The sequence below is a fragment of the Marmota flaviventris genome, chromosome 3 (assembly GCF_047511675.1).
Source record: "Marmota flaviventris isolate mMarFla1 chromosome 3, mMarFla1.hap1, whole genome shotgun sequence".
In the NCBI taxonomy this organism is placed as follows: Eukaryota; Metazoa; Chordata; class Mammalia; order Rodentia; family Sciuridae; genus Marmota; species Marmota flaviventris.
In genome coordinates this window covers 133,887,973-133,913,715 of record NC_092500.1, presented here as the reverse complement: position 1 = coordinate 133,913,715, position 25,743 = coordinate 133,887,973, and the positions used below count along the sequence as shown (strand labels likewise).

General features: G+C 35.7%; 1 protein-coding gene and 1 long non-coding RNA gene across 6 annotated transcripts in view; one reads left to right on the top strand and one right to left on the bottom strand.

Annotated features, from left to right (window-relative positions):
- The window catches only part of LOC139705254 (uncharacterized), a 47,034-nt gene extending 29,848 nt beyond the window's left edge, over positions 1-17,186 (bottom strand). Inside the window, exon 1 of the long non-coding RNA XR_011707158.1 lies at positions 17,096-17,186. This is a non-coding gene — a long non-coding RNA (uncharacterized lncRNA). The remainder of the gene's footprint in view (positions 1-17,095) is intronic.
- The window catches only part of Dlc1 (DLC1 Rho GTPase activating protein), a 378,931-nt gene that overhangs the window by 20,304 nt on the left and 332,884 nt on the right, over positions 1-25,743 (top strand). The window lies entirely within an intron of this gene.

Below are 25,743 nucleotides of genomic sequence, written 5' to 3'. Positions count from 1 at the left end.
TTTTGAAGCTTTCAAGACAGGTCTGTTGAGCAGATTGCCTTTCCTAAATCCTCTTGCTTTTCAGTTCTATTTTACTAGGATAAGGTTTGGATATAATGAATCAAAATTGTTACTAGGTAGATAACTGGGCATAGACAGATGACATGTTCCTATGATAACACTTCACCCACATATTTTTAGCAGAGCTGTGTCCCAGGTGAAGCTAGTGGCTTTGTAAGCAACATGATGTATGCACTTTAGGCCACACAAAACTGTCAAATGACTTCATGCCACAGAAACTGGTTTTTTGCTTTGTAAACAACTAGAAAGCCAAAAACATATTTGCATATACTTGGGACTCAGATATTTTGCCTCATCTCAAATATAATTCTAGTAAAACTAACTAGAAATGCAACAATGATTATTTGATGAAGAAAAACACAAGATATAGTGCCTAGTGATCAGTCAATAAACATTGATCATTTTCAATATCCCAGGCTCTGTTCTATGTATGTGCTATACTACCATCAGTTAGACAGTCAAGGTGTTTATATTGTGAAGCATATAGTTGCTTAAATCCCCCTGGAATATCAAATGAGGCTTCTGTTTGACTAACATGAAAGGCTGGGACTCAAGGAAGACTAGTGACAATGAGAGAGAGAGAGAGAGAGAGAGAGAGAGAGAGAGAGAGAGGAGAGAAGGAAAACAGGGAGAGAGAGAGAAAGAGATAGAGAAAGATGGGCAGGCTAAAATAGTATACTAAAAGAAGCATTGGTCAATTGCAAGGGAAGAATGTCTATCAGTCTTCAGCTGGGCGCTGCGGTGCATACCTGTAATCCCAGCAGCTCAGGAGGCAGAGGCAGGAGGATCAGGAGTTCAAAGCCAGCCTCAGCAAATTAGCGAGGCACTAAGCAACTCAGTGAGAGGTTGTCCCTAAATAAAATACAAAATATGGCTGTAGATGTGGCTCAATGGTTGAGTGCCCCTGAGTTCAATCCCCAGGAGCCCCCCATCCAAGAAAAACAGTGTATCAGTCTTAGATAAAACATGGATGTTGAGCAGACTGAAATCAAATCTATTGCAACACAATGATTTAGTGATCTCCAGCAGAAGTTTAGTAAGAAGACAAAGGTAAATAATTGCTGTCATTTTACATCAGGTTCTATGATGTCTAGAACTGGTTTTCATTGGCTGTGTCTCTATTATACAGAAGATGGAGCCCTGATAAACTAACATTTCAAGATCCTCAAATGTTTTCTCTTTGGGGGGAACACAACTTTCCCCAATTTCCTCAATCAAATTAGTTGATTTTTTCTCTATATATTCATGGAGGACTTATTCCTTATACAATATATCTATTCCATTTTTAATTCCAATGTATAATTAACAACAAATTTGTTGGAATTCATTTTATTCCACTGTTGCTAATTAAAATGTAAGCTCCCCGAGGACAGTTATTCAGTCTCCTTTCTGTAGTGTCCAGCTCAATATGTAGGACCTTTCCATAAATTCTTGAATGAATGAATGACCTTACCATGGTAAAGCACCTATTTTTCAGAAAACAATACCAAATATCAAGAGCCCAACATTATAAAGATTCCAAAGAAATTAAGTCATGCATCCAAAATCATTGACCAGATATCCCACACTTCATACCATAATCTACTTTTTGTTCTCCAAGTTCCATGCTAAAACCGGATATGAGAGAAGGAGAGGGGGAAAAGGAACCATGTAATATCTGGATCTCTAAGTCAACCCTCAAGTTTAAAATTATTACCACTCTTTGCCACAGAACAACTAATTAATTATATTGCAATCTGTGAGTAAAAAAAATATTTAGGTTATGGTCAGTTTGTCTCCAGAAAGGAGTGAGCAATGTTAGGTATAGAGAAGAAAAATATTAGAATATCTGTTAGCATTTATTTTGTCCTTTAAACTTGTATGTTTTATAACACATATGATATATTAGCACAAACGTGTATGCACTATAGTTTATAAATAAGTGAAATATGCATGCTCACTGAGGGAAGTGCATAATCAAAAATGTTAGAAGGGCACTCGTTCAGAAATTCTGTAGTTTTTCTGGTTAATATCACTTTGAGGAAGTTACGGATGGAATGGAGAAGAAGTGACAGGAGTAAGAGATCAAAAGAAACATTGATGTGGCTGTGTCCCTGTAGTATGCTGTTTTTAAGTGTTTTGGGTATAAACTGAGGAGAGCGATAGCTGGGTCAAATGGTGGTTCCATTCCCAGATTTCCAAGGAATCTCCATACTGCTTTCCATATTGGATGCCCCGATTTTCAGTCCCACCAGCAATGTATGAGTGTGCCTTTTTCCCTACATCCTTGTGGACATTTATTGTTGTTTGTTTTCATAATAGCTGCCATTCTGACTGGAGTGAGATGATATCTTAGAGTAGTTTTGATTTGCATTTCTCTAATCGCTAGAGATGATGAGCATTTTTTCATATATTTGTTGATTAATTGTATATTCTCTTCTGAGAAGTGTCTGTTCAGGTCCTTGGCCCATTTGTTGATTGGGTTATTTGTTGTTGTTTTTTTGTTGTTGTTTATTTTTTTTAAAATGTGTCAGATAATAGTAAATTTCTTAATTTCTATCAAGAATACTACATAAAATAGGGAGATTTCCTACCAGGTACCTTGAAGGCAAAAATATGAATACACACAAATATACATACACGTATGTGTGTGTATTCATATTTTTGTATCTTAATCTTTCTGTGTGTGTTTGTGTGTGTATGTGTGTGTATATTAATGTGTGTGTATGTATACTGGATGAATGTAATTAGATCTGAATATTTCCTGTTCCAGATATTATTTTTAAAAAAAGTAGTTATGATGTGTGATGAGCCTCTGATCCAATTAGTGACTTGGACCAAAATTGCAAATTTACATTAGTTATTAACAAGTTCATATTAATAAGTTCATATTAACTTAACATGAGCATTTATTGAAGCAAAAATTAAAACACTTTTATGATATTACTTTACATAATGAATGGTTATTTCTGAGCCAGCTGCACATTACAGTCTATCATAATCATGAAACTGATTTAGTTTCTTCCTCATGGATTTCTGTTACTAGAAACCAAGACCAATTTATTAATCTTTTAATACCAATGAAACTGCCATAGCTTTTGGCTGCCTCCCTCTAAGAAATGCCAATATCCACAAAAGTTGGAATAACTTGCATAACCTCCATAAGAGAGCCCTGCCCCAGTTATCTGGGTACCAGACACAATGGTGCCAACAGGATCTGTTCATTTTCTGGCTCATGTTATCAGAAATAACATACTTATCCTTTGCTGCCAACAAGATCTCTATTCCACAGATAATTTTCTAACTGTAAAGAAAATTATAGCGCTATTTTCGAGATAACCTCACAGTTTTCAAAGGAAATATAAGCAAATAAGAAAACACACTTCTACTCTTTTTTTTCAGTTATATTTCTACCCTGGTTTAGGAATAAAACTAGTGATTAATGAAGTTCTTCAATTTTTGGATTCTTTTTCTTGAGCCAATGAAACTTCAAAAGAGTTTTCTTCTTTTTATGTACATTAAAAATTAACCCAGAGGTTTTAAAAAATGTTGAAATAGCATCACTATTTGGTCTAGAAAATGAATAGCTTGGTCTGAACTGGATTTTCTTGCCAAGAAAGTTAACTGCGATGAAGGGAAAGAGTCCAACCCAAATTGGGGGATGTTGTTTAGCCTATTTGAGCTGCACATGTCTCTGGAAAATGGAAACAATGATCTGTACTTCACAGGGTTGTTGTGAACATTAAATACGAAAGAAAATGTGATTCGACATCTACGAAGTCCAGAAGTAGAATAATCTAAATTTTTCAACCAAGGTTTGAGATGAGGATCTGACAGTCCAATAACTGAATAAAGCAAAGTTATTATCTCTGATTATAAGTTAAATTCTAGTGGAATCTATATTGACAGCATATAGAACCAGCCAGCACATATCTTGTGCAGCTGGAAATTTCTGGAGTGCTGCATGGCTCAGGGTAAGCTTCCACAGCTTCTTTGCTATATAGAGCTGTGTGGAGAACCCAGTGATTAAACCAGTGGGCTCCGATACCAAACGGCCTGCTTCACTCGTTTATAATTTTGTGATTTGTATCTTACTTAATCTTTCTGTGTCTCAGTTTTTTCACCTGCATGATGGGATTTCTCTCTCTGTTGTTAAAAATATCAAATGCATTCAGAAATATATATAATTCAAACAATGCCTGGCATATATAGTAAACACCATATTTTTTTCTGTTATTAGTAGAAGTGATAATTTTTATTTTAGTAAATTATTCTAATTATAAATGTGAGAGCAAACTGAACTGTCAGGAATAATTCTGGGGGCAGACTGTCAAAATATGAGAGAAATTTAGGAAATAAGTCAGCCCATATTGATACCTTTGCTATCCAATTTTATCATTACACAGTACAGTCTTCAATATGCATTCATTAACTTAGAAAGTATTTCGTAAGTACCTTTTTTCCCCCATGCACTTTGTTAGGTGTGGTGCAACATTATAATAAGTATCGTGTGTGCATCCTGACCTAGAGCTTACTCATTAGTAAGAGCAATATCACACATAGATAACTCACTTGAATATTAAGCTTAACTACCCTTGGTAATCAATAGTAATGAATATTAGAATATTATGTAATATTAGATTTTGAAATACCAGTACGAAATACCAGTATTAGTATTATCATGGTTCAGTATAATTCAAGGTAGAAAGTATTGAGATTTCTGGAGACAGAGTTAGGAACAGGTCCCCTAAAGGGGAGATGAGAAAAGGCTCCCTTCAAGAGGTGCCCAAGCTGAACTTTAAAGGATGCACTTTAGATTTTGTATATTTGGGAATCCAGAGAAGGAAATTTGTGGTGCTATTTTAATAATACTTGAGAGATTCAGATTCATTTTTTAATACACATACTTAAATCTTAGGAAGAAATAAAATAAGCAAACACTTTGCAAAAGTCATTATGTATACAGGCACTTTTAAGTACTATAGAGCAAACTATCTCATGGTTTTATGAAAACAATAGTGGTACTTCACATGCAATACCTTAGCTTAGGCAAAGCAACATACCCTTTTCAAATTTAGACTTTTAACTTGGTGATTTGAGGGATCCTTTTATTTAAACTTTTTTTTTCTCTAGATTTCAGCATACTAATGAGTACTGTCAAGAATGCTGTCTTTACAGTCATGATAATTTGCCCCCCAGAGAGTATTTATCAGTAAGCAGAAAACTGAAACGAAGATCAGGAAAATATGCTCATGATTAAAACAGTGTCAAGAGATGCGCTAGCAAAATAGTTCAACGACAAAAATGATGATGCTTTGAGTGAGTGAACCACAGTAACTTTCAATACTGTCATCAATTACATTGGAGCCATGTATGGAACATTGTTAATTGATTATTTTTATAATTATAGACAATTATGAAAAGGTAATTTAACAGTACAACGGACTGAAAGCATGAGAAATAAAAAGCCAAGAGACTAATTCCTTGTTTGTGAAAAGTGCAGCCCTAATTATGATGTTGCATATTCCATTAACATATTGGCCTAATATAAGGAAATTTTCTGATTTAGAGTCACTTGGAAGAGACACCCAAAGGTAGTTAAGTACAATTGGAACAGACAAGAAATGCACTTTATCAATATCTGATAAAAGGTAAAATTTCAATTTTTATGTTGGTATAAATGAAGAATTTTTTTCTTAAGGATAAGAACAGAACATGGGTGCTCACAGTCTCTGTGAGCAATTTGACCTGATGCATAACAATGTGTTCCAGGGATAGCAATCCATGACCATGTCCTTCTATTGTTGGGGACAAACATTGAGTGGGAAGGTCAGTGCTGCAACCCAGTGTGCTGGACAACAGCCCTGGTTTTCAACATTATTATCTAACATTTACTTCAAATGTCAATTTATCTCATAGAATTCATCTGTGCTCTTCTGAATGAGTTAAACTTTTTAAGAGAATAATGAAGTGTAGTATAGTGGGGGTACTAAGGATTAAAAAAAAACTACGTCACAAAAATATTAATTATAAAAATTCATATCCAATATCTCCAATAAGTAAGTACAATCTGAGAGTCAGCATTTGTTTTTTTAAAAACATAGCCAGGCTTATTGAAGCTTGATGTCAAGGAGGTGACAAAACACATTGAAGTAGTCACTACTACAGGAAGAACATTGGCAAACCGGCCAATTGTTCTAGTCTTCCATGTATTTTCTTTACTTTTTTTTTTTTTTTTTTTGGCACCAAGGATTGAACTCAGTGACACTTAACTACTGAGCCACATCCCCAGCCCTTTTTTAAAAATTATTTTATTTAGAGACAGGGTCTTACTAAGTTGCTTTGTGCATTGCTAAGTTGCAAGCCTTGGAACTCGTGATCCTCCTGCCTCAGCCTCCCAAGCGCCTGGGATTACAGGCATGCGCCACCATGCCCAGCCCTCTATGTATTTTCAAAGTAGTTGCAAAAGAAAAGTAGAAGCAGGCTTAGCTTTGAGGGCCTTTAGACTCTTTTTAACCCACCCACAGAAGCACAGAGAGGTTGACCCAATGTGGCCAACCAGTGCCTACATCAAGAAACAAGGGCTGAGGGTACAGCTCAGTGGTAGCATACTTGCCTAGCCTGAGCAAAGGTTGGAGCCTCAGTGCAAAAGCCATCAAACAAAAACTAACCTTGCTCTTATATGCATAGTAATTATTTCCCACAGGATGTATTTTCCATGGTATAGTTGAGACTTTAATTTCCCATCCATTCCCTGCACCTTTATCTTCATTTTGTTGTAAAATGATAACATAATGTGCAATGTTCTGTCTCATGTTCATTTACCCAACAAAGCAAACAAATTGCTCATTTTACCATAAGATTGCAAACAGCATCCTACAAACCAATGAGATGAAAGACAAGGATTTTGCTTTTTGTAAGTTCTTGGAATGTTCCAACTGAAAGAAACTTTAAACATCCTTGCATTTCTCTTTAACTGGAATACTGTGTTTGTATTGACAAGGCCAAGGAGCTATAATTTAGAGCGTTAATAGTGGTATGTCCTGTTACCACTGCAAAGTTGCTGTCCTACAGAGAAGATGCTGAGTTGCATATTATTCTAGAAAAGCTACAATTTAAAAGTAATCAGAAAGAGTTGGCAAACATCAAAATGTAACCGAAACCTAATATTAAGGTTTTTTTAAGCAAAGAAAGGAAATATCTTATGCCTCTATTTCAGACTTTTGTCCACTTTGTATGCAGAAAAAAAAATCCATCCTTGAGAATTTAACTATCATTTCAGGTAGTTGTTGATAAAAATATAAAATTAATTTTTAAAAGCTAAAAATGGAGTCTAAAATGATATTTGTGTTTCTCAGCTTCTCCTGGTTTCTAGTTTTATAATAAAAATTCACTCTTTTCTAAGGACTGAGTTTTCATTTAATTCAATTATTCTGTACTTTTCCTCTGTGATCAACATAGACTTTTATCATAAATATTATCTGTGTCCACTTAGGACTTACAAAGTGCTTTCTCTCAGATGTCCACAGTGTTTGGATTGAGGCATGATAAATTTTAAACAAGCTGAAAAGTATTTCAAACAAGGTCCACACTGTGAGCAATCATTAAGAAGGCAAGAAAGAGAGGAAATTAGCTAGTAGAAGTTGGTGTGATCGTCATGCAAGTTTTTTTGTACATATGTCTGTAATCGTGTAAATCACTACATCTTTATAGCTAAAATTCTGTCTAGACTAGAAGCAAAACATACACTAAATTGTATATCGGCCTATCATAAGCAACTAAAAATGGAAATAAATCTATTTTTGATATTTGATATCTTACATATTATAATCCTTAATTTCCAACTCTGACCACTGAAACAATTTATTTTCTGATAGTAAATGAACAATCTTCATGTTGCTTACACGTAGCCACTTAATTATAAAATTTAATTTTTGTATTTCCATAAATCTCTCTATTTTTAGGAAGGCCAATTTACTCTAGAGATGTCAATCAATAAGTCACTACACTGATAAAGAATCATGCATATGAACTGTTGCCCAGTATGGTGTCTCCAGTTTTTTTTTTTAAAGATGGAATTATTAGCAAATATGTAAATATTTTCACCTGAGGTTGCTGGCCAGGTCACTTTGAGACTCATGGAAATCTTTCCTCTGCACATTCATCATTGTGCACACTCCTTGTCATGGTCAGTGGGCACCCAAGTGAGAAGAAGCAGACGGATTTCCTGATGAACACTACTGTTGACCTTGAGGAACTGCTTATGTTCACCATGACATATTTACCATCTCCCAATGTTGCTGCCTTTAAGTTTTTCTGCTCAGAATTCCACTACCACTTTGATAACACCTCTGCATTCCTAACCTCTCTATTCAAGGATGTTGTGGTGCTTTTTAAAACCAAGAGAACTAAACAGGTACATATAATAGAGAGTGAGTCACAAGTGGTATCTATCCATCAAATGCTATCCATCAAATGCTCGGAGTTGGAAAACAAAACAAAATTATTCTGAAGCAATACAAATTAAAGTGTATCTATAGTTCCAAGAGCTAAATGAAATGAAATGAATTCTTATGTAAAAGACTTGTTCTAGAAATTCAAAATGTTAATTATCGGTTGGGAGTGTAGCTCAGTGGTAAAGTGTATGTCTAGTATGCAGGAAGCCCTGGGTTCAAGCCCCAGCACCATCCACAAATTGGTTTATTAAAAACAACTTTTGGATTCACATTGTTAGATGTCCATATAGACCTATGGCACAGTCAGAATTATAGATAGTTCAGCTAAAAAATTTAGATTTCTAGAATATAGCTTCACCTTTAAGTTGATTTAATATTTGTTATGAAAATAATTTGATCCCTTTACCCCCCACCATCTCCTCCTCAAGTTAGCAACACCATTTTAAGCGGCCTCTTTTCTGTGTGGGGGAGGAGGGACCAGGGTTTGAACTCAGGGGCACTCAACCACTGAGCTACATCCCCAGTCCAAATTTTGTATTTTATTTAGAGACAGGGTCTCTCTGAGTTGCTTAGCACTTCACTTTGGCTGAGTCTGGCTTTGAACCCATGATCCTCCTGTTTCAGCCTCCCAAGCCATTGGGATTACAGGCGTGTGCCACGGCACCAGCCTTAAGTGACCTCTTCCCTCCAGCTCTGACCCCTTCCAATCCCTTCTCCACACTGCAGCCCACAGTGTCTTCACACTCTCCTTCCAGATCTTCATCATTCCAATATGGAAGATGCTTTGAAGGACAGTCACCGTCCAGGCCTGTTTACCTGCATAGTCTCATTTTCACTTTCACATCATCTCACATTTTTAAGTCACATTAAACCTCTTCCACTTATGAACTCATCATTCTTTCTGCCTCAGAAATCTCTCCCAGCCCACCTCCCTACCCTTGCCTGACTAAGTTTTAGTCATTCAAGTTTTGTCTTAATTGACAATTTATTTAAAAAGGTTTAGTGAACCCTCAGACATTTGGGATCTTCTATGTGTCTGTTCATCCTGTAATTCTCTTAATGTACCCAACCACACTGAAGAGTATCAACTCACTTCTACATAGATTAGTGATTGAATTGTACCACCCCCACCCCCAAAAAAGTATATGCATATCCCAACCCCTGGAAACTATAAATGTGACCTTACTTGGCCGGAAGTGTTTTGGCAGATGTAATTAAGGATCTCAGAATGAGATCATCCTGGATTACAAAGGGGAATTCCAAATCTGATGCCAAGTGTCTTCATATAATGCAGAAGAGGACCTAGACACAGAGGAGAAAGCCCCTGTGAAGACCTAGGCAGAGATTGCAGTAATACAGCCACAGCAGAGGAAGGCCTGGAGCCACCACAAGCAGGAAAGGGAAAGGAAGAATTCTCCCCTAGTGCCTTCCTGGAGAACACAGCCCTGCCAACATACTTTGATATCTGGCCCCCAGAACAGAAAATATCCTTGTTGTTTTAGGCCATCAAGTTTGTTACAGCAGCCTCAGGAAACCACTCCACAAACCTCCATTTCAAACTGTAAATTCCTTGGGATCCTCATGCTTATAACTCCCTCATCATTCTATGCTTTGAGCCCAGCATGCACCACACATAGAAAGTGCAGTTATGAAATTCCTGGGTAATGAATAAGTTAAGGCAAGTGTTAACTTATTAACTTATTAATAGAAGTTCTATTCTTTTCATTGTCTTCCTGTTGCCATTAAATCACTTAATCATCTACTCCAGGATGTCCGAATTTAACTTAACTGGTTACATCTCCATGAACAACTTCATCACATGGTTGTTCATTTATTTGAGTTTTGATGGGCTTATACTTTGCACAGACTGTAATGAATGATTAAGTATATTTAACTCTTTAGGCTCATTTTTCTCCTTGATAAAATTTGATGATGTTACTCAACTCCCCTATAACTAAGTATTTCATATGAGAAGCTCTACATGACACTGATAACCTGTCTTCTATAACTAACTTGCTTTTAAGGCTCTGGATGGTCTTAAGATAATTTCTTTCTTCTTGGAATCATAAAATTCATCACACAAAAAAACATAACTTTATTCCTTTTGAGTGCAACTTTATTTTCACTTAATCTGTCAGTCTAAACAGCCACACCCTTCATCAATTTAGGAAATATTCCTCCCAATATTTTTTGAGTATTCCCATTGCTTCTGTCATTTTGGCCCAGAACTCTTATTTTAGATACTTTTCAACAACCTTTATCTTTGTCTCTTAATTCCCATCTATTTGATATTTCTTTGCAATTTTGTTTTACTTATTATGAGATTTTCTTGACTCCCAGGACCACATCAGCAGCTTGATATGCAGGTGTATCAATTTTATCATTTAATCTATCAAAATATTTATTGTTGAACTCATACTTTAATTTACATATGCTCTTTCTTATTTTACTCAATGACTTAGTCCACAAAGTCCATAAACAGGTTTTGAGCAGTCACTAAATGCCAGCCACTCTTCTGGATAGGAGGAATAGCATTTTTGCTCTAAAAGACTTACTCTCTATGGGAAGGAGTCAGAAAATAAACCATCAAATGAATAGTAAGCCAAGGTACAGAATGAACAAAAGAAAGAATAGAGTAAGACCTGCAAAGCAATGTAAAGAAGCTGTTCCCCAAAAGAAAGCAAGATTGCACATTTCAAAATGCTGTAGATCGAAATCAACTAGATCAAAAAGAAAATCAGGCATTTGACAACATGAAGCCCACTGGCCAACTTATCCAGAGCAGCTTTGGTAGGAAGAGATGTTCATTTTTTGGTAGATCAAAGAAGGAAAGGGAAGACATGAGTAGAAGAAAGTGAGCAAAGTCAACTAATAAATAACTATTTTATGTATACTAGAAAAGGAAACAAAGAGAACGGAAGAGAAAGATGTGGAGCCAAGAGATTTTTTTTTTTTAATTTTAGTAGATATTTGTGCATGATATTTGGAAGCTGCTAGAAATAATCCAATAGAGGAAATGTCATTGATACAAAAGAGGAGGTGATTCAAAGACTGATGTCCTTGAACTGCTAAGAGGGGAGGAGATCTAGTGTACAGAGACAAGATGGAGTTGGCTCGGATCTTAGCAAAGAGTTCAAATCTGTAACACATGGAATGCAAAGAATATGTTTCAGAAAGTAGCACATTCTTGTTTTATAGATGTAACATTCTCTCACATCTCTTTGTGAATACTAATTCTGGGGATTCTCTCAGAGGTTTCTAATGTTTTGTTGCTGTTACCTGAATAATTCCTTTTTCCTGCAAAGTCTGTTTCTCTGCTATTGATTTTTTTATGATTTCATGATTTTATTGGCCTTTCTGAGTTATAACTAAGGGAAATTGGTTAGAATAGGTGATTGTTGTTTGACTGCTCTGTAATTTCTTTGGGAACATATTATTTAATCATCTCCAATCTATCCATATCCTCAACCTAGCATGTGGAGGAGGCTCTCTTTCCAGAACAAATATTTACCTTTTTTTTTCTTTTTCTTTTTTTTTTTTTTTTTTTTTTTTTTTGGTATTGGGGATTGAACTCAGGGGCACTCAACCACTGAGCCACATAATTTCTTTCTTCTTAGAATCATAAAATTCCTCACACAAGAAAGCGTAACTTTATTCCTTTTGAGAGCAACAGAAAATATTCCTGTTGTTTTAGGCCATCAAGTTTGTTAAGCAGCCACATCCCCAGCCCTATTTTGTATTTTATTTAGAGACAGGGTCTCACTGAGTTGCTTAGCACCTCACCTTTGCTGAGGCTGGCTTTGAACTCGCAATCCTCCTGCCTCAGCCTCCCAAATCACTGGGATTGTAGGCATCTACCATTGCACCCAGCTAAGTATTTACTCTTATTCCAGTTCATTCTGCACAGTACAGACTGATTTAATCTTCCTAAGAAATCATCATCATCTTATTTCACTCATAACAAAGTTAATCCATCTTTTGTTTTTAATCAGATTTTGATAATATTCCCCAGCTAATATTTTAGTCTGTATAATTAGTCTTTATTAAAAATTTGAACCGCATGGGGCGTGTGGCACATGCCTGTAAGTCCAGCGATTCAGAAGTCTGAAGCAGGAGGATTGCAAGTTCAAAGCCAGCCTCCGCAAAAGTGACGCTATAAGCAACTTGTGAGACCCTGTCTCTAAATAAAATACAAAATAGATATGGGGACATGGCTCAGTGGTCAAGTGCCTCTGAATTAAATCCCTGGTACAAAAAAAAAAAAAATAACCACACACACACACCAAACGAACCTTGTTCTCACTTCTATAGCAGAATACACCAAACGAACCTTGTTCTAACTTCTATAGCAGAATCCTACAAAAGCATACTATACAGCCATGTTCTCAGACTCCTACAGACTCTTAGAGACTCTGAGTAGTCATGTTGGACACCTAGTTACCTAACTGAAGCACTTAGTACGTAACTCTTGTGACTCTTCCACTCTCTTAAAGTTCCCAAAGCTGCATTATTCAACTTCTCTCCCAGAAGATGTAATATGAAGTAAAATGAATAAAGGCTAATTTTATTTTCTTCTCATTTGAGGATATAACTGAGGCTTTGATGTGGCGGCTGTATATGCTCATTGAGGATTGTATGTTTCCTCTGTGTAGCCTCAGTGATATATATATATATATATATATATATATATATATATATATATATATATATATAACACATTGGAGAAATAAGAAGATAAGAAGTAGTCTAGCAGATGGATGGATGGATTGGTGGATGGGTGGGTGAATGGGTGAATGAATCTGTATTTTCTCATTCACAGTTGACCACAAAACTTCTCTATTTTCAGTAAAGTTGATGTGGGAGAAAAGCATAATTTCCCTTGCTGTGTATGTATGAAAAGGATAACGTTCACTATGCTGTCCTTGACTCTAAGATTTTAATCTTCTTCTTTAATTTCACATATGTAAAGGGATGTATCGTACATTAAAATTATAATTATTTCCATAAAATATATTCATGTTTAATTTATTTACTCCTTTCTTCATTGAGCTTTTTTTTTAGTTGCTAGATATTCAAAGATGGATCAGTTACTACCATCCTCTTAAAAAGAAAAACTTGTAGAAAAGCACTCATAAATTCTGAACTCTAACTTATGCTCCATGCTCCTTTTTAATGATGATTGTTCATCCTACTTTGTCTGGACCACGATGGTTCATGCCATTGTCCCCACATCCTGCCTGGTGTGCCCCACATCTGCATCTCTAAAGAATTCCAAATTACATGGTTTACTTATGTATTAGCTATGTTAAAAAGAATTGTGCTGTACCTATATGTAAAGATGAAAATATGTCTTATCTCCTCACCTAAAGTTAAGCTTCTTAGTGGCATGAGAAAATTCTGTTCAAACTTTCAGAATTCTTTTCCTTATGTTTCCAATTTTTCTAATATTTTGAAAAACCTTAATCCAACATTTTTGATAAAGAAGATTAAACTTTAGATAATTGATAGAATGCTTTAAAACATCATGAAAACCATTATAGCTGGTTGTGCCCGGAAAGCCATGAAGAACTAGTATTCACAGTGATAAGTGATACTAATTAGTATTCAATTTAGAAATATTGAAACATATTTATTTATTCTACTTTAAGTTCAAGAAATGTAAAATGTGTTTTGCCTTAAAGTGAACATATTTGCCTCATTACCATTACAATTCTTCTCCAAAGCTCCTTTTTGCTTTAAGAGGCAACCAACTCACTTTTCATATTCCCAAGGAAATGGTGAACTAATTAACTTGTGGAAGTTTAGCAACACTCATTTCTCATTCAGTGAGAACTGGCTATGAAGTAATGATTCTGGTGTGTAGGACCAACAGAAATCACCAGAATGAAGGAAATGGTAGAAGCTTAGGTATGCTTTTCAGAGTATGCACAGTTTCATTCATCTCTACTTAATTTTCCAAGTGAAACCCATGATTTTCTTCATATAGCAAATTCAGTTCTGGATGCCACATATCCATTACTTGTCAATCACTGAGGCTTTGTTTTGACCAGATATATCTACATCCCAGTTTGCTCTTCCAAGACTTGGGTATCAGTCTCAGGGTGTGTATTTCCTCCAGTTCACCTCAGAGCTGAATCACATCAAGGAGTCTACCCATTACTGGAAAAGATTCTGTAGTTATGGTTAGGTCTTTCTCTTCAATTCACTAAATCCAAAAATACCCATGGCTTCTAGGCACATGCTAAGAATAATAAGAAATTCATTATTTTAACCATTATGTGTAGTCAAAGCCCTGATAGAAATATGGCATTTCAGGGGATCTTCAAAATCAGCAAACTAAAGTCCTCTTGAACCAAAATTAAAAATCAAAGTTTTCTCCATAGAAAGTAACTTAATTTTTAAGACCTATGTATCTCATAGAACACAATTGTGTGTGTGTGTGTGTGTGTGTGTGTGTGTGTGTGGTGCTGGGGATTGAACACAGAGCCTTGTGCCTGAGAGATAAGCACTCATAGCTCACCAATTGAGCTATGTCCCAAGCCCAAGAACACACTTTTTAAAAAAGGGTATTTTACCTTTTTTAGACCTTTTTTAAAAGGCTATTTTCAGTCCTGATATACAGTTTGTTTAAGGAAAGAAAGAAAAATTATTTGGAAATTTATTCCTTTTAAAAATTAAAGTTGAGGCTGGAGTTCTGGCTCAGTGGTAGAGCGCTCACCTAGCATGCTTGAGGCACTGGATTCAATCCTCAGCATCATATAAATGTAAAATAAAGATATTATGAAAAAAAATTAAAGTTGTAATTTGATCTTTTTTGACTATAAATGCTTATACTTTGAGTTAGTATGAAATCATGGGAAATTTAGTAATCAAATAAAGCTATAAAAATATAGATGATTTTTGTCTTAGTTCATTCAGGCTGCTGTAACAAAATACCACACACTGAGTAACTTACAAAGAACAGAGATTTACTCCTCATGGTTTGGTAGGCTGGAAAGTCCAAGACCAAGATGCCATCAGATTCAATGGCTGGTGAGGTCTTATTTCCTGGTTTATGGATGGCACCTGTATGAGGACTTAGTTCTCATATAATGGAAGGGATCTTTCTTGGCCCTTTTTTTGAAGGACATTAATCTCATTCATGAGGACTTTTCTTTCATAACCTAACCACTTCTCAAAATACCTTTCTCCTAATACCAACCCATTGGGGATTAGGTTTCAACATATGAAATTTGGAGAGGACACGTAGTTTCAAACATAGCAATCTCAAAGACCTTACTTATCAGTAAGTCAGGTTTAAAACTTTTCCCACACTTCATGTAGAAGAATGACATTTTATCATTGTTTATAAGATAGCCATGTCTGTTATGAACAGACAAAGCTATCTTATGGAAGAGTGTTGTTCTCCTCCCAGCTCTGAAAACATCTAGGACCTAGAGCAAGTCACCTGCCTTCTTAAGCTTGTCTCCAAGGAGGGTATTGTTAGGAAAGCTTTATGGCCCTCTCAGCAGTTCACATCTCTCATTCCCATAGATTTGATAGCAAATTATGTTTGCTGTCTTAGTAATCAGAGTTTTTTATTTATCAGTGTTTACACTCAGGTCTAAGAATTTGTCCCACCACCACAAAAGTTGTCAGAACAACTGACATGTTATAACAGTTTCATTTAAAAAGGGATTCAAAACTTCTCTACTGAAAATGTGTCTTTCTATTTTTATATAGTTCATTCACTCATCAATCCCAAATGATTGGACATCTCTCTTGACTTTTCAGGTTAGCATGTTGTCTCTAGTCTGCACACTAATGGTCAAAATCAGAGTCTGGCTGTAATTCCTTCATATTCGTCTCTTGAACCATAAACCTTTTTAAGCTAAGATAGATTTTTTCCTTTTTTTTCTTATTTGTATAGTGACTAGTGTTCAGGCCCTCAGTAAATATTTATTTGTTGATAGATTATCCGTGGTGCTGAATGAAATGTTTTCCCAAATCTAAAAGGAGGAGAGAAGGATGGAGGAAGGGAAGTAGAAAGAAAGAAAATAAATTTTTAAGGGTGATGTACTTACTTAACCCTCTTCTGCAATACACTCTTTAAAATCATTAGTGGTTATAACATGATTTAATCATTTAATAATCAATTTCTGTCTTTCTTATGAGTAAGGAATCCCTGCTACTGGAAGGAATGCTTGAATCACCCTAAGTTGGCAAATGGAATCGTTTGGTTTAAGGTGCTAGCATTCCCTGCCAAATGCAACTCAGGAGGGTTCTTCCCAATGAAGCATGACCCAGCAAAGCATTAAGGGGTTTCAGCTGTGTCCCAGAGGACCATTGCTAAAGATATCTGGGGACACAAGCCAAGTCTCACAGTGTGTAAAGAATTCTCAAAGATTTATGGTCATTTGTCCAAGATTTAATGAATCCCTAAGCAAAAATATGAGTCAATTTCATACTGTTTGGAGTAAGTTAGAGAAAACTAAACATTGGATGAAAATATAAATATTTCTGCAAAATTTCCGTCTTCTCACTGCCACGACTCCTTCCCCTCCCCCATGGAAATGAACAAACATTCCCTTCATTCAGCCGACATATGTTCGTGAACATACGTGTCACTCTGTAGTGAGAACAGCGCTAGTCTCTTCTTGAAGGCAACATCAGATTCTTAAGGTGCAGGATACCGCTCCCAGTCTCTCAATCCTTCCCTGGGAAAGTTAAAAATAAGTCCTGCTGAAAAAATAAGTTGGCACTTGTTATTTGAGAAAATTGCTTTATTCCAGGAACTGCCTCATGTAGCAGAAATTTATTTACCATCTGTGTGGACTCTAAAAATTTTCCATCTTAACTGATACACAGCTGAAATAGAAACAGACTTTCCGTGCGTAGGTTTTCCACAGGCCTCAATTTTTTTAAAGGGTGTTAGCTAAGAAACTTTTGGGATTTTTGTGGTCCTCGGAGTGAAAGAACTGTATGGCTGCCCCTCAGCCCTAAGATCTTCTGAGGCAGCACCTCCTCTGCTGATGTCACCCAGTGAGGAGGTGGGGAGTGGTTTCAGGGTGGAGTTAGAAGGGGATGGGGCAGGATCTGCCAGGGAGCATTCCAGGGACTCTGCTAAAAGCATTCTTTCTTCTTCTTCCCCTCCCCCACTTTTTTAAGCAAATATATATATCTTCAAGGTATAGACAATATTTTTATATGCATAACTATTGTAAAATGACAGTCACAAACAAGCTAATGAACACATCCATCACCTCACATAGTTACCATTTTCTCTGTATGAGATGAGAACACTTCAGTCCTACCTTCTCAGCACATTTCAAATATACAATGCAGAATGCTGTATTAACTATTTTCACCCTCTCTGTGGTACATTCTGTCTCCAGAATGGTATTCATCTTGACCTGGAAATGGTATTCATCTTGACCTGGAAATGGTTTCGTCTTTGACATTGAAACTCTGTACCCCTTGACCAATGTCTCCTCATTTTCTCTCCTTCTCCCTTGCCCCTGGCAACCCTTATTCTACTATTTCTTAATAAATAATTAAGTTTGACTACTGACTCCATGTGTAAATGAGACCATACACAGCAGTGCCTGTCCCTTTGTGGAGACCTTGTTTTTCTTAGCATAATGCCCTCCTGCTTCACTCATATTGCAGCAAATATCAGGATTTCTTTCTGTTTTAGAGCTCAATAGTCTTCCATTATATACACCATCAGCCCTCTGTATCCATTGATTCAACCAACAGAGGATTAAAACTAAAGCTAACCTCACAATGATTACATCTGTACTGAACATATATAGACTTTATAAGAATTTTTACACAACATTTACATTTTATTAGGTATTATAAGTAGTCTACAAATGATTTAAAATATAAGAGGTTGTACATAGTTTATATTAAAATACTATGCCATTTTAAATATATATTTTTAGTTGTAGATGGACACAATACCTTTATTTTATTTATTTATTTTTATGTGGTGCTGAGGATCAAACCTACTGCCTCCCACGGGCTAGATAAGCACTGTACCACTGAGCTACAACCCCATCCCATATTATGCCATTTTTTTATAAGGGAATTGAACATCTCTGGATTGGGGTATCCTTCAGGTGTCCTGGAACACATATCATGTTTTCTTTATCCATTTGTGCATTGATGAGTATTTGCTTTGAAGTAACCATTGGGGTACAGATATCTCTTTGACTTGCTGATTTTATTTATTTTTTATTTTTTGGAATATATACCCAGTGGTGGGACTGCCAGATACCTCATATGATAGCGCTGCTTTTAATTCTTTGAGGAACCTCCATACTGCTTTCCATGGTAGCTGTAGTAATTCCTATTAACAGGGTACATGTTCCCTTTTCTCCACATTATCATCAATGCCCATTATCTCTGATCTTTTGCATAATAGCCACAGGTATGAAGTGATATCTCATGTGGTTTTAATGTGCATCTTCCCTTATGATTAGTGATGCTGGGCATCTTTTCATGTGCCTTTTGGCCATGTATATGTCTTCTTTGGAGAAATGTGTATTCAGTCTTTTGCCTACTTTTAATGAGCTTATTGTTTTGTTTTTGTTTTACTATTAAGTCGAGTAGGTTTTATACATTTGTGATATTAACCCTTTTTTAGATATATGGCATGCAAATATTGTATCCCAATCTATTATAGTTACCCAACACCTTATGCTTAAAAATCAAAATCAAAGACCCTCAGGAAATAAATTACTTTTATACTGAAGTGCTTTGGACTTTTGTATGAGACACACGTGTTTTCTTCTTTCCTAGCTGAATCAAAGGATTATTTTATTCAAATGTTTTATTAAATTCTTCCACAAGAGGAAGTAACTTTATTCACTGAGGGGGCAAAATGAAGTTGAATGGGTGGCTGAGCACAAGTGAATTTATTGTTAGACAGTGTTTTATATAAACTACAAAAAAATCAAAGGAAATCCAATTGCCATTTTATACAAAATAAGCCATCCTGCCAAGATATGTTCCCACAATATTGAGCTATGATATCATTATTTGGTAGGTTAGAAATTAGACTTGCAATATATTAATTCTCTTCAAAATTTATGTTATTCCTTTGGGAAAACTCAAAAGCTTTGAGACATTTGGAAATCTGCAAAGACTTTTAGCAAAGCAATATCACAGCTCTCTGGACAGGCATTTTAAACAACTATTTGAAAGTAAATCAAGTTAAGTTATATAAGTTTTGTATCTTAATAATATTTTCCAATCATTTTGTATCACAAAGTTTTATACTAATATCAACATTCAAACAGATTTCAGTGCAACTTTTAGGAAATAGAAACTGATACAATCAGGTTTTTTTGATCTATATTTTACTTTTGCAAATACCTATAGTCACCTTTGCAAATACCTAAACTGATACAATCAGGTTTTTTTGATCTATATTTCACCTTTGCAAATACCTATAATTCCTGTTATTTGAGCATCACTATGTCAGCAGCAGTCCTGAACTCTTTATATTCATTCTCTCACTTAATGGCTACTGCATATAAATTTGGTAAAAATTGATCAATAAAAAAACTGAGACCTTCATAAATGTGAAATATACCTCAGGTTACAGAGGAATTAAGCGTTAGAGGTATTCTTCATTGCTCGGGAGTCAGGGTTCCAAAGCCCAATATTTTGGCTATAGTACAGCCGTCAGACCAGGCATTAATCTGAAAAACCTGCTGGGCGTGGTGGCACACGCCTGAAATCCCAGCAATTTGGGAGGCTGAGGCAGGAGGATTGAGAGTTGAAAGCCCTAATGAGACCCTGTCTTTTAATATTTTTTAAAAGGGCTGGGATGTGGTTCAATGGTGAAGAGCCTCTAGGTTCAATGCCCAGTACCAAAGTAAATTTAAAAATAAATAAATAAAATAAAAAATTAGCAAAGCCAATCCTAATGAGATACACATTGGACATTTTTATCTAGGTCTGTGGATTGAACTTAGGCCCTTGTATATGCTAAGCATGTGCTACAACAGTGAGCTACACGCCTATTTCCTAGGATTCTTTTTTTAAATATGGGTATTTCAACACTGTTTTGAATTTATTTATTTATGTATTCATTTAATAGTATTGGGAATTGAATCTATGGCCTCATTCATGCTAGGCACAGGTACTCCACCACTGAGCTATATCCCCAGCCCCTAGGATTTTCTTTAAAGAAGTATTGACCTCAGCCTTGAAGTTTTTATTTATATCAAAAACTTACAAAATCATAATAAAGAAGGATCTAAGTTAAAGAGTTAGAAAAAGAATGATGTAAGCTCAATTAAAGTAAGGAAAGGAAATAATTAAGATACAAGTAAAAAATCAAGAAAATGAAAAGCAGACATAAAATGAAGAGAATCAATAACAAACACATTGAGTCTTTGAAAACTTTAAAAGTAAATATATCAAGGTCTATCTAGTAGAGGAAATAAGAAAAAATAATATAAAATTAAGGCATAATTAGTATTTAGTGATTAAGAAGATAAGAGATTAATATAAATCTTTAAGTTAATTAGTTTGAAAACATATGAAATGGGTAGTTACTTAAAAACTTAATAAACTGAATTTTAAAAAACATAGTCTTAAAGCACTGTTTTGAAAAAGTGTTTTAAATCGTCCTGTAAAGAAGACCCAAGACCCAGATGATTTTATAAGCAAATTCTAATCAGTTTTGAAGAAACAGATCATTTCAATCTCTTATAAAACTATTCCAGAGATTAGGAAAGAATAATATCACTCATAAACATAGACGAAAAAAACTAAACAAAATATTGGCAAACAGATTCAGCAAAATAAATCAAGAGAAAATGCATTAGTCAAATGGGTTTTATCTCAGGAAAAAAGGGTTAGTTTAATGTTGGAAAATTTATGTATGCTGTATTAAATCTACATAATATTTTAACAGATTAAAGAAGAAAATGATATGATTATTTTAAGAGATCCAAAAAGAGCCTTTGGAAAAATTCATCATCCATTATGAACATTAATACAATTACAAAGAACAATAATGCTTTACAAAATGAAGGACTAAAATAAGAAGAAACTAGAATTACCTTGGTCTAAGACAATCAGAGCTCTAGAAATCTGTAGCAAATTGCATTCCTAATGGGGATGTGCTATCGTGGTGTCTGTTCAACTTGAATTGGACCTCCACCCCAAAAGAAGCAGACAAAAATCACATTATATGCAGATTATTATCTACTTAGAAACCCTGCCTCCAAAATAGACAAATTATTAGAAAAAAAATGAAAAGCCTTAGTCAATCTGCAAAACTTGAGAAAATTTATATTTTTAAAATTGTCATTCACAAAAGCAATCCAAACTGTAAGTTATAAAGCAATCAATTCTTAAATATTATACATACATCAGCATGTTATGCTTCTGTGTAAGAAATTATAAAAATTTTTGAAAGATATTAAAGAATATCTAAATAAGTAGGAGGACATATCATGATCACACATATGCTCAAGATTGTGTAGATATCAATGCTTCTCAAGAAGTGGACCTTAAAGAATGGAATTCAAATCAAATTTCCAAGTTTTCAGGAAACTTGACAAACTGATTCTAAAATGTTCAGGGAAGCATGATGGTCAGAGTAGTTTGAAGAAGGAATTCAATGTGGGGGAAGTGACCCACCCAAATGTTTAAAAATCTCTTAAAAGATATTGTAATGAATATGGTTATTAAAAAGCTATTGAAAACTGCTTAAAAATAAGACAGCATACCTAGAAATTTGGTATTTGAAAGCAGTACCCTTGAGGTCCAATGACAGATTAAAAATGTCATATTTTCCTCTATTGGACCTTGAGGTCTCTCAGGAAGTGACTATAAATGCTACTCTTGCCCTGATGGGGCTCAAGGCAAAATGGTCATGGATGTTTACAGTGTGACTTTATTTTTTTATTTTTGTTTTTCGAACATTTCTTTATCTCGATAGACAACTTAATGCCTCACAGTCTGGCCTGTGACCAGGCATCCTTGGCACAGGAATCTTATTAATACAGGAAGATACCTTTAATGGTTTGCGTCTGACTTGTGTTGGGTTTAACCCTACCAAGATAGCCACTTTCTAGGAGGATCCTGACCAGGAGGCGAGTTAGGTTTGAGCATGTCAGTAAGATGGGACACAGAGCAGGCAGCCCAACAAAACACATGCAATAACAAAAACATTTATTACTCACAGATCCCAGAAAGAGCAGCACCCTCACAAGACCAACAAAGGGGGGCTGTACACAAGGGCCTCATGTGTAGCTCAGTGGTAGAGCTCAACCAGCGGGTAGTGAGACAGAGAAAAAGCCAGGGACCTGTGGACCAAAGCCTTTAGTAGGGTTCAGAGTGTTACCCAGGCAGATTTCCCACAGGGAGTTCTAATTGGTGGGTTAGATTAAGCAGGCTTGGGCTCTGTGGAGTTGTCTTGTGATGGAGAGATGGTCACTGGTCTATCTGGGCAGTCCATGGAGGACATAAAGTCAGTGTGGGAAGTAAGTTTGTATCTAACATTATTCCTTAAGCCTTCACATACTCTAAAAATCAGAAAATCTTACTCCTAGCTTTATATCCTAGACTCATTCTTGAATTTGTCCTCCCAGAAAGGAGTACAAGAATACTAACTGCATTAATGTTCAAAATGGTGTAAAATTAGAAATAATCAGAATGGTCATTGACAAGAGGATGAATGAGTACATTTAGCACATTGACACAATGTTACATCATGCAGATAGAAATTTAATTAGTCACTTCAACCCACAACACTAGATTTCTATGAATTAACATTGCAAAGAATAAAGGAAGTTTAAGAAGGTCACGTAGAGTAGTATACCTTAGTTAGAGCTCAAAAACAGAACTAAATGATACCTTACTTAAACATACATTATATGCAGCTTGAAAATATATATTTTTAAAAACCAAGGAATGAAAAACAAAACCAAACACATGGGGCAGTATTATACCTTCAGAGAAGCAGGGATGAGATAGGAGATGACCTTGCAGGTAGATGTAAGTCATTGGTCACATCCTAGTTCCAGGGAGGGATGGGGGAATTCACAGAGAATCTTTGTAATATTATGCTTTATCATTACATATTTGAGGCATATGTTTCATGTATCCACTGATATATTTAAATGCAATAAAGTGAAACATTTAATGTGGTAACAAATGTGACCATAAAGATTTAGAAGGCTTTTTATTGCTGTGCTTTCAGCTGATGTTTCTGAGATTTATTCTCCCTAATAAATAGTGAACTACTCAAGGGCAAGGATTTGGACTTTGAATTCCAGGTCATACTTGGTAAATATGATGCATGATGCATTGTCAGTAAAGAAAAAGAGAGTCTATTGTTGCTTTTTATTTGGTGAGGTTGGATCATATCTCACCCTGTGCCCTTGGCCTTTATAGAGCATCTAACACAAACATAAAGATCCCTCGGTCTGCGCACTCAGGGTTTTAGGAAGGTTTTTTCCCTCAACATCTTCCAAGAAATCCAACACTAGTTCCACCAATTCTCCCCAGGCCTCAGCCCACAACCAGGAGCCTTGCAGTTTTTACTCACTTTTAGCCTATATTTTAAGTCTTTCTGACTCTTAGAAAAAATTTTCACTGTGTTCAAACTTCATCTTGCATTCTCTTCTTTCTATCTTAGATTATCTCCTTTATTCATTTAATCCCTGAGACTGCAACAAGGAATTAGGCTAACTGTCATATTCTCCTTCTAGCTCTTCTGAGCTCTTTCATGTCCCCACAAATAGAACTGCCACTCTAGCCCCAGATGGTCCTTTTTTCCTAATGGACAACTCTCTGGGGAAAGTTGATAATTCCAGCCTTTAAAGACATAGGTCCTGGGAATCCAGCAAAATGTCAGGTTCCTGTTTCCTCATCGGAGAATAATACGCCAAAAATAATAGCTATGAGTGGCTATTAGAACAATGTTGCTTCCTCATGACCAGAAATTACCGGTTCTAATTTGGAGACAATCGAGCACAGAAAGACTCCTGTGTCTGTATGTGAAATCTTTACCCAATTCACTGTTTTCAACAGACTTAATCCAAAGGTAAACAAAATTGAAGCTTTTCCATAAACAAATGTTAATAAGATATGGATAGAAAAACACCATAGTAAATATCCACTTACTCTTTTTCTTTTAGTACCAGGGAGTGAACTCAGGGACACTCAACCACTGAGCCATGTCCCCAACCCTATTTTTTGTATTTTATTTAGAGACAGGGTCTCACTGAGTTGCTTAGCACCTCGCTTTTGCTGAGGCTGGCTTTGAACTTGCAATCCTCCTGCCTCAGCCTCCCTAGCCGCTTACTGTTAATATGTATCAGATTACTATCTTTTGTGTTTTGACTAGACCTGGAGAAACTAATCTATGTCCTATCAGGTGATATTTTAAAAGTATTCTCCTTCCCTTGTTACGTTTTGTTACCTGTTAGCAAAGATGTCAGAATTAACTCTTTGCAGCAAATGGTATCTGAAACTTTAAGTCTTAATCAAGGCCCAAATGCCAGAAATCATCTTCTCAGAAGAATGGCAAACCTGTGGCTTGCGGTAGTTCAGTGGTAGAGCTCATGCCTAGTAGAGACAAGGCCCTGGATTCCATCCCCAGCACAGCAAGTAAAAAAGAAACACCTGCTCCATATTCAGTTATGCCTCTAGATAACAGTCTTTTGAGAAACTCTTTGAATGATGACAACCTGATAAAGAACATCTTCTAAATTCCTTGGCCAATTTTGCTAAGAATATACATGAGGCTGTGAAGATATTTTGATGCAAAATTCCAGAGGTATGTTGTCTGTGATGACAAAGGAGAAACCAGTTAGTTCTAATTTGTTTTTATTCTTTGTGCTAATGATACCTATACATCCCAATGAGTTAGCCATAAAGTCAGAGGGTCATGAGGGTTGCAGAAGCTGCTGCAGCTGCCAACAAAGCATGTGTTCAATGCTCTTGTCTAAACACAGTGGATGGAATGAGCTCCAAATCCTTGTAAAATAACTTTGACCACAATCTTGCATATTTCTTCTACTTTCAAAAGGATGTTAGATTTCCAGGTACAGACACATTTGCAATAATACAAACGATCAAGACCCTAAAAAGCAAAGGCATTTTATTATTCTCATTAGAATGCCAACTAGGTTGTCAAAGTAAAGTTCACAGGAGGACTTAGTGATTTTCCAATATTGTTGAAACATCATGGTATTGTAGTTGTAGATTACAGGATGAAATGAAAGATGAAGAATGG